At 42.2% G+C, this 13,691-nt stretch overlaps 1 pseudogene; it reads right to left on the bottom strand.

The window, feature by feature from the left end:
• Window positions 1-4,930: 4,930 nt before the first annotated feature.
• Window positions 4,931-6,331, bottom strand: LOC713230 (prostate tumor-overexpressed gene 1 protein pseudogene; annotated as a pseudogene).
• Between the last annotated feature and the right edge of the window lie 7,360 nt (window positions 6,332-13,691).

Genomic DNA, 13,691 nt, shown 5'->3' on the forward strand with positions numbered 1-13,691 from the left:
AGACGGGCGGATCACGAGGTCAGGAGATCGAGACCATCCTGGCTAACACGGTGAAACCCCGTCTCTACTAAAAAATACAAAAAACTAGCCGGGCGCGGTGGCGGGCACCTGTAGTCCCAACTACTCGGGAGGCTGAGGCAGGAGAATGGCGTGAACCCGGGAGGCGGAGCTTGCAGTGAGCTGAGATCCGGCCACTGCACTCCAGCCTGGGCGGCAGAGCGAGACTCCGTCTCAAAAAAAAAAAAAAAAAAAAAAAAAATTGGAGCATATTTGTTTCTCTCTACCTGATTTCTCCAGAATTTGGAAACTATTCTGTGAGTATTCTTAATTTATGGCATTATAGTTATTTGAATAAGTGCAATAAGAATCTGTTTTCTTTTGCAATAGGCCACAATTAGAGAAACTGGTTATTTTAGTAAGGCTTTGACTGGAATGGTGTGCTTTCCTTTAAGGAATCAAACTTAACTTATGGAGCCAATAAAGCCCTTGGAAAAACTGTCCTCATATTTTGTGTACACAGTCCCTGTATGGAGTCTGACCTGTGGTAAGTAAAGAATGTCACTTTCTGACAGGTGAAGAATCCCAGGTTTATCTTGGAACCTCAAGAGGAGAGAAAATTCACCCAAATCATAGCTATTTTATGGCACAAATCCATGGCTAGGCTCAGCTTTAAAAAGTCTTATCTGAGATTCCTCCTATGGAACAAAGTTCCATCAAAGCCAATTTAAAAGCCTATGTAAAAACTAATTATTCTTCCTGCACTGTATACAAATAATTAGCCAAGTATAATAATAATAAAAAAAAACCAGTCCTACCATGATTTGTCTTCAGTAAAAATGAGAAACTGGAGAGAGAAAAATTGTGTTTCAAAACTTCAGTAGACCTGTTGTTAGATTCTAGTCTTGCCTAATTTTTTTTCAATTTATAATATTCTCTACAGTTCAGACTGAATTCCAATTTTTCTTGGCTACAAGTCTTCAAAATAATGCTTTCAATTTTTTTCCTTCTTTTTTCCATTTTTCCTAATTCGGAGTCACTGAACACTAAGCTGTGTTTTCTTAAGACTCTGTGAACTGAAGCCAGACAACTTGAACTTCAGAAGAAAATAACAGCAAACTATTTACATACATAAGCCACTTTCATAGCTGCCTACTAATGTATGGACTTCAGAGTAATGTGGCCGATATCGATTTTTCTGGGATTATTCTTTTATTTTTTCTCTCTTCCTCCCTGCTATTTTCTCTTCACAGGACATGAGACTTCACAACCTGCTAAAAATGAGCTTTTGGGACTACCCAGCTAGGAATAAACTGTCCTAGCCATGAGAGATCAGATGAAACCTGAGACCAGAGACTCGTTTTCTTGTAAAATGCTTTCTCCAAAAGATTTTTAAAAAGGAAAAGGGGGAAATGTGAAAGGAAAATATCTTGGGCCCCCAAAATTACTAAGGAAAACTCAAGCTGGAAACCGCTTAGGGCAAACCTGCCTCCCATTTTATTCAAGGTCACTCCTCTGCTCACTGAGATAGATGCATATCTGACTTACCTCCTTTGGAAAGGCTGATCAGAAACTCAAAAGAGTGTAACTATTTGTGTGTCACCTATCTGTGACCTGGAAGCTCCCTCCCTGCTTCCTGCCTTTAGTTCAAGTTGTCCTGCTTTTTCAGACTGAACCAATGTACTTCTTAACTACATTGATTGATGTCTCATGTCTTCCCAAATGTATGAAACCAACCTTTACCCTGACCACTGTGGGCACGTGTCACCAGGACTTCCTGAGGCTGTGTCATGGCACATCCTCAACTTTGGCAAAATAAACTTTCTAAATTAACTGAGACCTGTCTCAGATTTTCTGGGTTCACAAAAGCAATTAAAATCGTGAGAGAAAGTATATGACATTTTGAGGATAGATCCAAGAAGTTTAGTATATTATATTGGGAGATGATGGGGAAAAAGGCACATAGAAGGAAAGGCAACATAAGAAAGGAGAAAAATTTTTGGACCAAGAAATACTTGAATCTACAGATTGAATGGATTCACCAAGTTTCAGGCTTGATTGATAAATTCACACATACACACACCCTTAGCAATACCCTGGAAAGATTCTGGAACTCCAAGGAAAAAAAGAAGTCTTTACAAACTTTTCCACTCAGAAAAAATAAATTGCCTTATTAATTATAATGCAAACCAAATCAGACCTCTTGTGCATCAGCAGTAGCTGGAAGTTAGTGGAATATCTGCAGACTTCTGAAATGCATGGACTCCAACTCAAGAATTTATTGACCAACCAAAGAATCATTTAGTTGTCAGAGTGATAGGAAGAAATTATTTGTAGGTATGTAAGAAGTCAAAGACTAATGCCTACATTTTCCCACCTTAAGAAAATACTTAAGAAGTGACTCTAGCCAGGTGATAGATTAACCATAAGAGAAACTACAAGATGATAAAGAAGGGAAGAAATGGTAGTGATACAGGAGCTGAAAAGAAATTATTTAGGCAGTTAGTGAGGGTAAGAGAGTCCTCGGTGAGGCTTCACTCAAAACCATTTCTTTTCTAACAAACAGCAGCCAGTAAAATCGAGCTGCAGACATAGATAAACAAGCTGGAAGCTTGCACAGGTGAATGATGGCAGCTGTGTCAATAGGAAAAGGCTACCTGGGGGCCAGGCATGTTCAACATGGAAGCTCCATCTTCCATTTTCTTTGTCACCACATGTGCAGTAAAGAAACAGGGAACATGGTGCCAGCTAGGTAGAAAACTCATTTGCATAATAAAAGATTAGGGTGCAGTGGCCAGCCTCTTCGGATGCTATGCAAATGGCACACTGGTCCAACCAATTATCTGCACCCTATGTACATCAGACACCACCTTCTCAAGCCCATCTGTAAAACCAGCCGCATCTTGCCAGGTACCAGGAGATCCGTTTGGAACCCCCTCCTGCTGCACAAGGGAGCTTTTCTCTTTTGCCTATTAAACTTTCACTCTTTTTTTTTTTTTTTTTTTTTTTTTTGAGACGGAGTCTCACGCTGTTGCCCAGGCTGGAGTGCAGTGGCGCCATCTCGGCTCACTGCAAGCTCCGCCTCCTGGGTTCACGCCATTCTCCTGCCTCAGCCTCCTGAGTAGCTAGGACTACAGGCGCCCGCCACCGCGCCCGGCTAATTTTTTTTTTGTATTTTTAGTAGAGACGGGGTTTCACTGTGGTCTCGATCTCCTGACCTTGTGATCCGCCCGCCTCGGCCTCCCAAAGTGCTGGGATTACAGGCTTGAGCCACCGCGCCCGGCCTAAACTTTCACTCTTAAACTCACTCCTTGTTAGTCTGTTTCCTTGATTTCTTTGGTGTGAGGCAATGAACCTCGAGTATTACCCCAGACAAACAACACTGCTTCAGTAGTGAGCAACAAAATGTAGAACAAATAAGTCAATATAAAGACATATATAGATGAAATATGTCTAGATAATCACAGACTGAGAATGTATAAGTGCAGATATGAAACAACATAATAGCTAAATATATGAAGCAAAACCTGTAAGAAATACAAGAAAAATTTGATTAAATAAAATTATATTGGAAAACTTAAATTTTTTTTTCAGAATTGGATAAATTTGGTATATAGCAAATGTGGGATGGCATAGGAATTAAATAATACAATTAATAAATGATGTGGTATCTATGTGTAAGATCTAACATCCCTCGAACAACAAGAAAACATGTTTTCATACCGATAGAATATTTACAAAAGTCAGTCATATTTGACCAAGAAGAAAACCTTAACAGACTCTAAAAACCACACTCCTTGATTTCAAGCCAACAGATTGAAAACAAATAATGTAAAGATAGCAAGAAACCATACACAGAAAAAAATGTTTTAAGTTATAAAATATCTATAGAGCAACGAAAAAGAAGACTTTTTACCAAAATCCAAATGACACAGTGGAAATTACTCAGAAGAAAATGTGTACCTTAATGTTTTCATAAAATAATATAAAAATAATGTTAGATTTCATTTCAAGAAATTAAAAAAAAGAGCAACAAAGTCAATTTTTAAAAATTAGAAAGACGGCCGGGCACAGTGGCTCATGCCTGTAATCCCAGCACTTTGAGAGGCCGAGGTGGGCAGATTACGAGGTGAAGAGTTTGAGGCCACCCTGGCCAACATGGTGAAACCCCATCTCTACTAAAAAAAAAATACAAAAATTAGCTGGGCATGGTGGCGGGCGCCTGTAGTCCCAGCTACTCTGGAGGCTGAGGCAGAAGAATCACTTGAACCTGGGATGCGCAGGTTGCAGTGAGCCGAGATCGCGCCACTGCACTCCAGCCTGGGCGACAGTGAGACTCTGTCTCAAAAAAAAAATAAAAATAAAAATAAAAATTAGAAAGAGGATTTATAAAGACAAAAGCTAAAATTAATTTAATAGAAAACAGTAGAATGGACAAATAAATATAAAATCCTTTGCAAAAGATGAAAAAGATCTATTCTGATTAAGAAAAAAGACTGAGCAAAAGGAATAAAATTAAGAATTCTGTAGAAAACTACAAATGAGGAGAAATTAAAATTATAATAAGAGAAACCCATGGCAACAAACTGGAATCCTAAAGAAAATAGCTGATTTCCTAGTAAAAATACAAATTACCAAAATTGACTCTGAAATAAGGATGGTATAAATAGATCAATTAGCACAGAAAAGTTTGGAATTGTCCTTAAAAGTCTTGCATTGGGAAAGATCCCACGATTACATGGGTTCACAGCTGAGTGTTAGTTGACTTTTTACTGAATTCTTTTTTTCTTGGTTTTTAAAAGGCTTTATTGGGGAAACGTACAGTGGTGAAGACTGTCCTTGGAGGCCTCAGGACGCCATCCTCCATGTTGCTGGGCAGTCGAAGTCCCCCGGGGCCCCTGCTCAGAAGCGTGTCACCAGTCTCTGCGGGGGCCTAGTCTGTGACTCCTGAAGGGGCCCATCCAGGGTAGCCACTACCCCCCATTCCTTGCTGCTGCTGCTCCTGTTCCAGGTTCCACTGCAGGACCTGCGCTGGTTGGCAATGACTTGCAGCATGCCATTGAGGAAGTTGCCCTGGGGGATGAGGCCGATGAAGATTTTCTTCTCAGAGGAGTACAGGAGCATGAGCACACGGATCTCGCACGACGCTTTGTAGGAAAAGTGCACTCACCCGGCGAAGCCATTGTCCATGATCCGGCACAGGCTCTTCAGCGTCTCCAGGTCCTTGGTGAAGTGGAAGTGCACCAGGCGCTAGTTCTGCAACAGCAGCACCAGGGTGGTCAGCAGCTGCTGCGGAATGAGCTGCATGTACAGCTTCCTCGGCCACTGCTCGGTCCTCAGGATCTCCCCTGGTTCACGTAGACGTGGGACCGCAGCCACCTCTTGGACCGACTGTTGGGATCAGGCCTGGGTTCCTGCCACTCCATGACGCCGCTCCACGCCAGGAACTTCTTGTTGACTGGGCCTGAGTTGACACCACCAGGTCCCACTGCCTGCTTGTGGGTAGTGATGACCTGCCGGATGGCGCTGACGAAGCCGCTCTGGTCATAGGGGATGAAGCCCATGAAGATCTTCGTCCTGGAAGAGTACAGGAACATGAGCACGCACATCTTGCAGGGGGAGATGTGGGGAAACTGCATGCAGCCCGCGAAGCCGTTGCTCATGATGCGGCAGAGCCTGTTGAGCAAGCCGCAGTCTCTGTTGCTGAAGTGGAACTGTGCCAGCTGGGAGTTGCGGAACAGGGGTCTCAACGTGGCCATCAGCTGCTGCGGGATCAGCTGCATGATCAGCTTCAGCTGCCACTGGTTGGTCTCCAGGTTCACGTAGGCTTGGCAGAGCAGGGCGCGCTTCAACTTTACAGTGGAGTCGGAGTAGAGTCTGCGCTTCTCCTGTCACTCGAGGACGCCGCTCCAGGCCAGCAGCTTGTTGCACTCAGGGTCAGACCCCTGAGGGTGAGCCCAGGTGAGGAGGGACCGGTGGCACCCAGCGCCCCGAAGACCCGAGCACTTTTCATGGGAGGGGCCGAGCAGGCCCGGAGCTGCAGAGGCTGCGGGCCTCGGGGGCTGGCCGGCCAGGAGCGCTAGCGGACAGCGCGCACTGCGAGGGGCCGCGCGGGGCGGCCGTGACCCCCTAGGGGGCCCCTGGCTCCAGAGCGGTACGGGGCCCGGCGCGGACTGACCATGGCCGGCGCGGGCGAGGGGCGAGCGGGCGGGGAGCTGCCGCGGGCCACACAGGGGGCTGCGGGCTCCATCGACTGAGAGGCGCGGGCTCGCGGCTTCGGGGGAGACGGGCTGAGCTGTACCAAGCGCGGGAGACGCGCCGCCGGAGAGCGGTAGCCGCGACCCAACCACTGCAACTTTTACTGAATTATAATGTTATTTTAAATGGTCAAGGCCTAGAAAAAAAAAAGGGGGGACTTTCCTCGATTCATTTCATAGTTTAATATTAATATAGTTAACATAGTTCATCTAATCTGCCAATGATTATAAAATTCACATTATGTACCATTACACTTCTTAGCACTTAGAATATTTATTTTTAAGTTTACCGAAAGCACTGCTTTGGGCTTTTTTTGAGACAGAGTCGCTCTCTGTCGCCCAGGCTGGAGTGCAGTGGCGCAATCTCCGCTCACTGCAAGCTCCACCTCCCGGGTTCACGCCGTTCTCCTGCCTCAGCCTCCCGAGTAGCTGGGACTACAGGCGCCTGCCACCACGCCCTGCTAATTTTTTGTATTTTTAGTGGAGACGGGATTTCACCGTGTTAGACAGGATGGTCTCGATCTCCTGACCTCATGATCCGCCTGCCTGGGATTACAGGCGTGAGCCACCGCGCCCAGCCTGCTTTGGGCTTATTTTAAGAGATTTTTGAACATCTATCATTCCTCAGCATTTTTTATTTTTTTATTTTTTTGAAACAGAGTCTCACTCCCGTCATCCAGGCTGGAGTGCAGTGGCATGTTCTCAGCTTACTGCAACCTGTGCCTCCCAGTTCAAGCAATTCTCTTGCCTCAGCTGGGATTACAGGAATGTGCCACCACGTCTGGCTAATTTTTTTTTTTTTTTTGTATTTTAAGCAGAGACGGGGTTTCATCATGTTGGCCAGGCTGGTCTCGAACCCCTGATCTCGGGTGATGCGCCCGCCTCGGCCTCCCAAAGTGCTGGGATTACAGGCGTGAGCCAAAACGCCCAACCTCATTCTTCTGCATTTATAAAAAAGGAAATAGCTTCATGCTCAGAGTTTTGTTCTTTTGGATCACTTTTCAAGTCAAAGCTGCTTATGTCAGCGTTTCTCTATGTAATACTGTCCTCTGCACCAAAAATCATGAATATGACCTTTTCCAAAAGAAGCATCCATTATTGTCTCTGTGATTTTTTCCAAACTTCTGACATTCAGTTGGCAAGTTTTGATGCCGTAGCTTTCTTGTTATTGCCAGCAGTTGTCAATGGAAGGTTCCAGGCAAGTTCACACAGGCATAGGTACAGGCACAGGTGATGATAACTGTCATGATGGCCCTGGCCAACGGCAATCATCCGCCTTATCCTGATTTCAGAGATGTTAAAATGTGAAAAAAATATGCATCATGGAATCAGTGAAATATAGTAGTACACTACCAGAAAATTATAGTTAACCTCACACATAGAGTACAGGCACAATCATCCTAGATAAGATATTAGCAACTGGAACCCTGCAATGTGTCTAAAGAATAATGACCAAATACCCAGACCTTGGTATTTGAGAAGCAGTTGGGCAGTTAACAGGAAGAGAAACTGAGTGAAGGTAATGAAGCCATGCCTTTTTTTTTTTTTTTTTTTCAGAAAAACAGTATTTGCCTGGAGACCCGAGTTACAATCCTGGCTTAGTCACGTACCATCCATGTGACTTGGACCAGTACAAGTCATTCCTTGGTCCTGTGTCTTCGAGTAAAAGGAGAACCTCCCCAAGGTTCTTTTCAGCTCTGATATTCAAGGAGTCCATGAGTCTAGGACAGTTCCTCAACTACCAAGAAGAATCCATCTCAGGTTTTATGTAGGATCTGTACAAGTCAAACCTTGGTTACTCAGGTAGAAAACTGGTCACACTGCCCAATAAATCCTCCTGCTCTCTAATTTCACACAGTGCAGAGTCTAATCAACAGCTTGAATAGAAATAAAACATTACCAGGTTCCCCTCCCCAACCTATTTCAGACAAATATGCATGTCCCTGGCTCCTTTCTGAACCCAAGCCTAGGTAGGCCTCCTACGCAAATCGCCTTCAGGGAGTCAACAGGCAGAGCCTTGAGCCTGTTTCTACTGCCACCCTGCAGCTTCTCACGCACTCAGACACTCTGTTCCCGTGACTTCTTGATTCCCCTCTTGATATTTCTTTTATTTAAAATAAATTTACATATATTTGTTTACTAAAAAAATTAAATGGAAAAATATACATAACCTCAAATTTACCATTTTAACCATTTTTAAGTGTCCGGTTCAGTGGCATTAAGCACATTCACATTGGTGTGCAACCTATTTACTTTTTCCATTAACAAAATTATATGCCCTTAGTAACAAATGCAAATATTTTCTAAAGGTATCAAATGAAAACTGAAGGTCTCCCAGTCATTCTTTCCTAAGGAAATTATTCAAGTTTCTTGTGGATCCTTCCAGCAATTAATATATATGTGTGTGCTGTTTTGTATTTACACAGGCAGTTTTCATTTTTAAAGATTTATACACATTGTGTTGCCTCTTGCTTTTTACATTTAATAAAACATTTTGGAGCTGTTTCTATGTCAACACACACAGCTCTATCTCATTCTTTTCATTGTTTTTAAATGCGTGATTATGAGATAATTTAACAGGTATCCTATTGTGTTATGTTTTTTTCAGTTTTTCTGTGGCTTTTTTTTTTTTTTTTTTTTTGCTACATTTGGTTTTTCTATTACAAATACCATCCTTGAAAATATAATTTGTCATATATTAGCTATTACATCTGCAGTCTCAATTCTTAACTGTGGGATTGCAAGAATAAAGGAGATGTGCATTTGTGTCCTTTTGCTATTATACAACTGTGATTGTAAGTAGAGTGCTTTCCTGAATTCTTTGTAGCCAACTGGTCAGAGGTGAGGGTTACCTGGGGACCTTAAACTAGCAGATACTGCCTGAAGTGAGGGCAGTTTGGCCTAACTCTGGTAGTTGGTGTTAGAACTCATAGGGAAGGAGAATCTCTAGGCAGAAGTTGGGACTGTGAGGTCCAGTCACCCCTACCTTTGGGGAGAGTCTAGTTCTATGACACAAAGGGTTAAGAAAATTAATTTCCATTCATGCTTATTACTAAAGACTTGAGCAACTCTGTGAATTAGCAAATGGACTGTCCTTCTGGAATGTTCTTTGATATCTCTGTTCTAAAGACTTGGCCTGATAGGCTACTTCTATAGGCCAAGGGAAGATAATAGTTTCATCAAGGGTTGTAAGTTATTCAACTTTTTGTCCCTCTCTGAGAACCTACAAGAGTGCTTCCCTATGATAGATAATTAAAATAATAATAGTAGTAATAGTAGTAGTAGTAATAATTATTTTATTTTATTTTTCTTACAGAGATGGTGTCTCACTTTGTCACCCAGCCTGGAGTGCAGTGGTGCAATCTCAGCTCTCTGCAGCAATGACCCCCCAGGCTCAAGTTATCCTCCTGCCTCAGCCCCCCAAGTAGCTGGGACTACAGGCATGCACCACCACACCCAGCTGTTTTTTCCGTTGTTGTTGTTTTTTGTTTTTTTTTCCAGAGATGGGTTTTGCCATGTTGCCCAGGCTGGTCTCAAACTCCTGAGCTCAGGCAATCTGCCCTCCTTGGCCTCCCAAAGTGTTGAGATTACAAGCATGAGCCACCACGCCTGGCCAGTAACAATAATTTAATAGAACTCAGGAAGGTCCACATATGGTCAAAGGGCTTGAGAATCACCTATCTTATGGGTTAAAAAAGAAAAGGTCAAGCCAAAACAATAAAGATGGAAAGGAAATGTGATGACAGTTTATGAAATCATGGAAAGTGTAACGGAGGCAACCCAGAGCTGGAAAATTTAACGCAAGCAGTATACACAGTGGATAACAGACTGTGAAATAGTGCAAACTGCAAATATCAAAAGGGTTTAAAGGAAATTCAAGAAATACAAACTAAAATAGACAATTTATTAACGAAAAATAAAGATTCAGGAAATTTATCATAACTTTCTGAGGTCATAGAGCAGAATCAAGCATTTGTACAATATGTGCTTAGGATTCACTCCAGAAGTAGAGGCCTCAGAGGAGATAAATGGCAATGACTCAGTCTCATCTCCTGAAAGGAGATTACACCAGACTTGGCTCAGCCTGCTTAGGATACGCTGAGGCTCATTCAGTTGCCCAGTCATGTTGGAACTCTTGGACCTGCCCTCAGTTGTCAGTTTACACACCCCAAAAGAAATCATTTTAGTCTTTTCTCTGGGATCCCTGACACATTTCCATTTCTACTGGCACTGTTGTGTACTCTGGTAGGGAGGGAGACTGAACAAGTCTTGGCAATTTGTTATTATTTATTAAGGAGTCCAGCTCCAGGTCAAAATCCTATGTGTGATCTTTCAGGCCTGATCATAAGCAATTACTGGGCTTTGTCTGGCAGGCCTGATTGAGGAGAAGCTGCCTCCCCATACCACACTTGCACTGTCAGTGCATTGTAGCTTTGTGAAGGGAGTTGCAGTCAAGAACTCAGCCCTTTTTCTCCCCACCCCAACCAGCCATGCATATTCACAATCCTGGCCCTGGTGCCTTCATTCACCGCCCTCCTTACTGGGGGCTTTGCTGAGGCACTTTTTCCCACTTTGACTCAGTACCTTTCTACTCCTAGACCTTCTCCCCCTGTCTCTCAGGTCTATAAAGAGGCAGGAGCCTTTTGTTCTGGGCTCCTTAACAGTGAGACGATTCCCTCCATGTGTACAGCACTCACCTGAAAAGTTCTCAAAGTACGTACATTAACAACCTGAGAAGTTTTCAAAGTACGTACATTAACAAACTAAATGCTCAGCAATAAGGACTGTGCAAATAAATTTTGGTACATTTATAAGATATAAGACTATGCAGATATTTTAAATGATAACAGATATAAAAATACACTGATTACAGGCAGTTTAAAGCAACATGTGTTCTGTATTTGCATTCATGTAAAAAAAGTATACAAACAGTATAGGTTATGAATGATGACCTCCACAATATTACCAGTGGTTATCTCTGGGTGGTAAAGTAATGCACGTTTCATTTTCTTGCCTATCTATATTTTCTAATCTAGGATTACCCAACCAGGTATTATTTCTGTAATAAGAAGAAAACAATAAAAGTTATTATTTTTAATATACATACTCCTTAAGGGGGCAATTTGATATCTAGGAATTCATCTTAAGGAAAAAATTGTAAGCATGCATGCAAGATTTAGCTATAGTCATGTTTATTGCAAGGTTGTTTCTAATAGTGAAAAATTTAGAAATAACTCAATTTCTAGTGTTAGGGGATTGGGAAAATAAATTTTAATATATTCATAGATTATACAACCAGCTAGCTAAATTAAATATTTAATGCTCTTGAAAATGTTCATAATATCTTAATAGGTCAAACAAAACAGGTTACACAACACTGTATTTTCATACCCTTTGACCCAGCAAATTCCACTTCTACGAAATACCAACACAAAGAATCAAGTGACACAATCTTGATTGTGTCATTTCAGTTAAAAAAAATAGAAGCTACACAAATTTTATCAATGGAGAATGCCAAAACAAACAATGGCAGATTCCTATAGTGGACTACTAACAACTATTGGAAAGAATGAAATAGATCTCTACGAGTGAACATGGAAAATGTTCTGATATATTCTTAAGTGAAGACACATAGAAGGATTCTGAAGTACATTCTATCCTAAATTTTACATTTCTATACTATTTTAATAGCCATTCACAAGCATCTATAACTTTTAAAATCAGGAAAAAATTTTAAATACATGTAGTATGATATATGTATGTGTGTGTGTTTATAATATGCCTAGCTCTGAAAGAATATTTACCAAAATGTTGACAGTGGTTATTTCTGGGTGGTGGGATTAGAACAAATTTTTATTTTATTATTTTTGTTAATTCTATATCCTTTGAGATTTTTGCAATACATATATTACTTTTATAATAAGAAAACTTAAAACTGCTATACATGGAAAAACTTTAAAATTTCTAAACCTGTAGGCTTGTTCAGAGCTACTGGGTTCCCACAGCTTCTCACAGGCAGAGGCAGCTTAGTTAAAAGCAAAACAGACAAAGAAGCCCAGTCACAAAACACCACGTATTTTATGATCCCATTTATATGAACAGGGAAATCTACAGAGATAGAAAGATTAGAGACTGCTTAGGGCTGAGAGTCTGAGGTGAGGGCGTGGTGGGGGGGGGGCAAGATGGGGACTAGAAGTTGATAGCTAAATGGTGTGGGATTTATTTTTCCTTTTAAAAACGTATTTCCTTTACGCCTGTAATCCCAGCAGTTTGGGAGGCCAAGGCGGGCGGATCACCTGAGGTCAGGAGTTCAAGACCAGCCTGGTCAACATGGTGAAACTGGGTCTCTACTAAAAATACAAAAATTAGGCCGGGCATCTGTAATCTCAGCTCTTTGGGAGGCCAAGGCGGGCAGATTACCTGAGGTCAGAGGTTCAAGACCAGCCTCACCAACAAGGCGAAACACTGTCTCTACTAAAAATACAAAAATTAGCCAGGCATGGCGACGCATGCCTGTAATTCCAGCTACAAGGGAGGCTGAGGCAGGAGAATTGCTTGAACACAGGAACCGGAGGTTGCAGTGAGCTGAGATCGCGCCATTGCACTCCAGCCCGCTTGGCAGTGCAAGACTCCGTCTCAAAAAAACAAAGAAACAAACAAACAAAAATTAGTCGGACGTGGTTCCAGCTACTCAAGAGGCTGAGGCTGAGGCAGGAGAATTGCTTGAACCCGGGAGCCGGAGGTTGCATCGAGCCAGGATTGCGCCACTGCTCTCCAGTCTGGGCAACACAGCGAGACTCCATCTCAAAAAAACAAACAAAAAATTTATTTCCTTTTATGCTTTATGCCATTTTATATTGGCAAGTATATGCTACAGTGGTCTAACAGAATTTTAGATTTCAAGAAAGCTCCACAGCATCAGAGCCATGCTGCTTTATTATTCCTATTGAGGAAACAGAGGTTAGAGAGAAGTAGAGTAGAGGGTGTTGGGTGGCATGGCTCACAAGTGGAGGCAAGAAGCTTGTCTGCCTCAGCAGTGCATGCCCATTCTGCACTGCTGCTATGACCATTAAGTGTAAGCCCATGGAGATGGGCTACAAACAATCTTTCCAAAGGCCTCATAATGTCCTGCTTTTTGGTAAATTGCGGTAAATATATATATTACCATTTTGACCATTTTTACAGTTCTGTGGCATTAAGTACATTCACATTGTTATGCAACCATCACCATCATCCACTAAGAAAATAACTATGTACATTAAGACAAGCAGGGTTGATCTGGGGATTTTAGTGGCTGAAATTAAATTCAATTCTTTTAAGACACTGGCATCCTAAAATTCAAGATTCAAATTCCTGGGACAGGAATTCTATTTGTTCTAGTGTGGGTTGTGCCCACTATTGTGGTCAGGAGAGTAGGGTTTCAAGATTGGCAGACCA

The sequence above is a fragment of the Macaca mulatta genome, chromosome 2, assembly GCF_049350105.2.
Source record: "Macaca mulatta isolate MMU2019108-1 chromosome 2, T2T-MMU8v2.0, whole genome shotgun sequence".
NCBI classification, from domain to species: Eukaryota; Metazoa; Chordata; class Mammalia; order Primates; family Cercopithecidae; genus Macaca; species Macaca mulatta.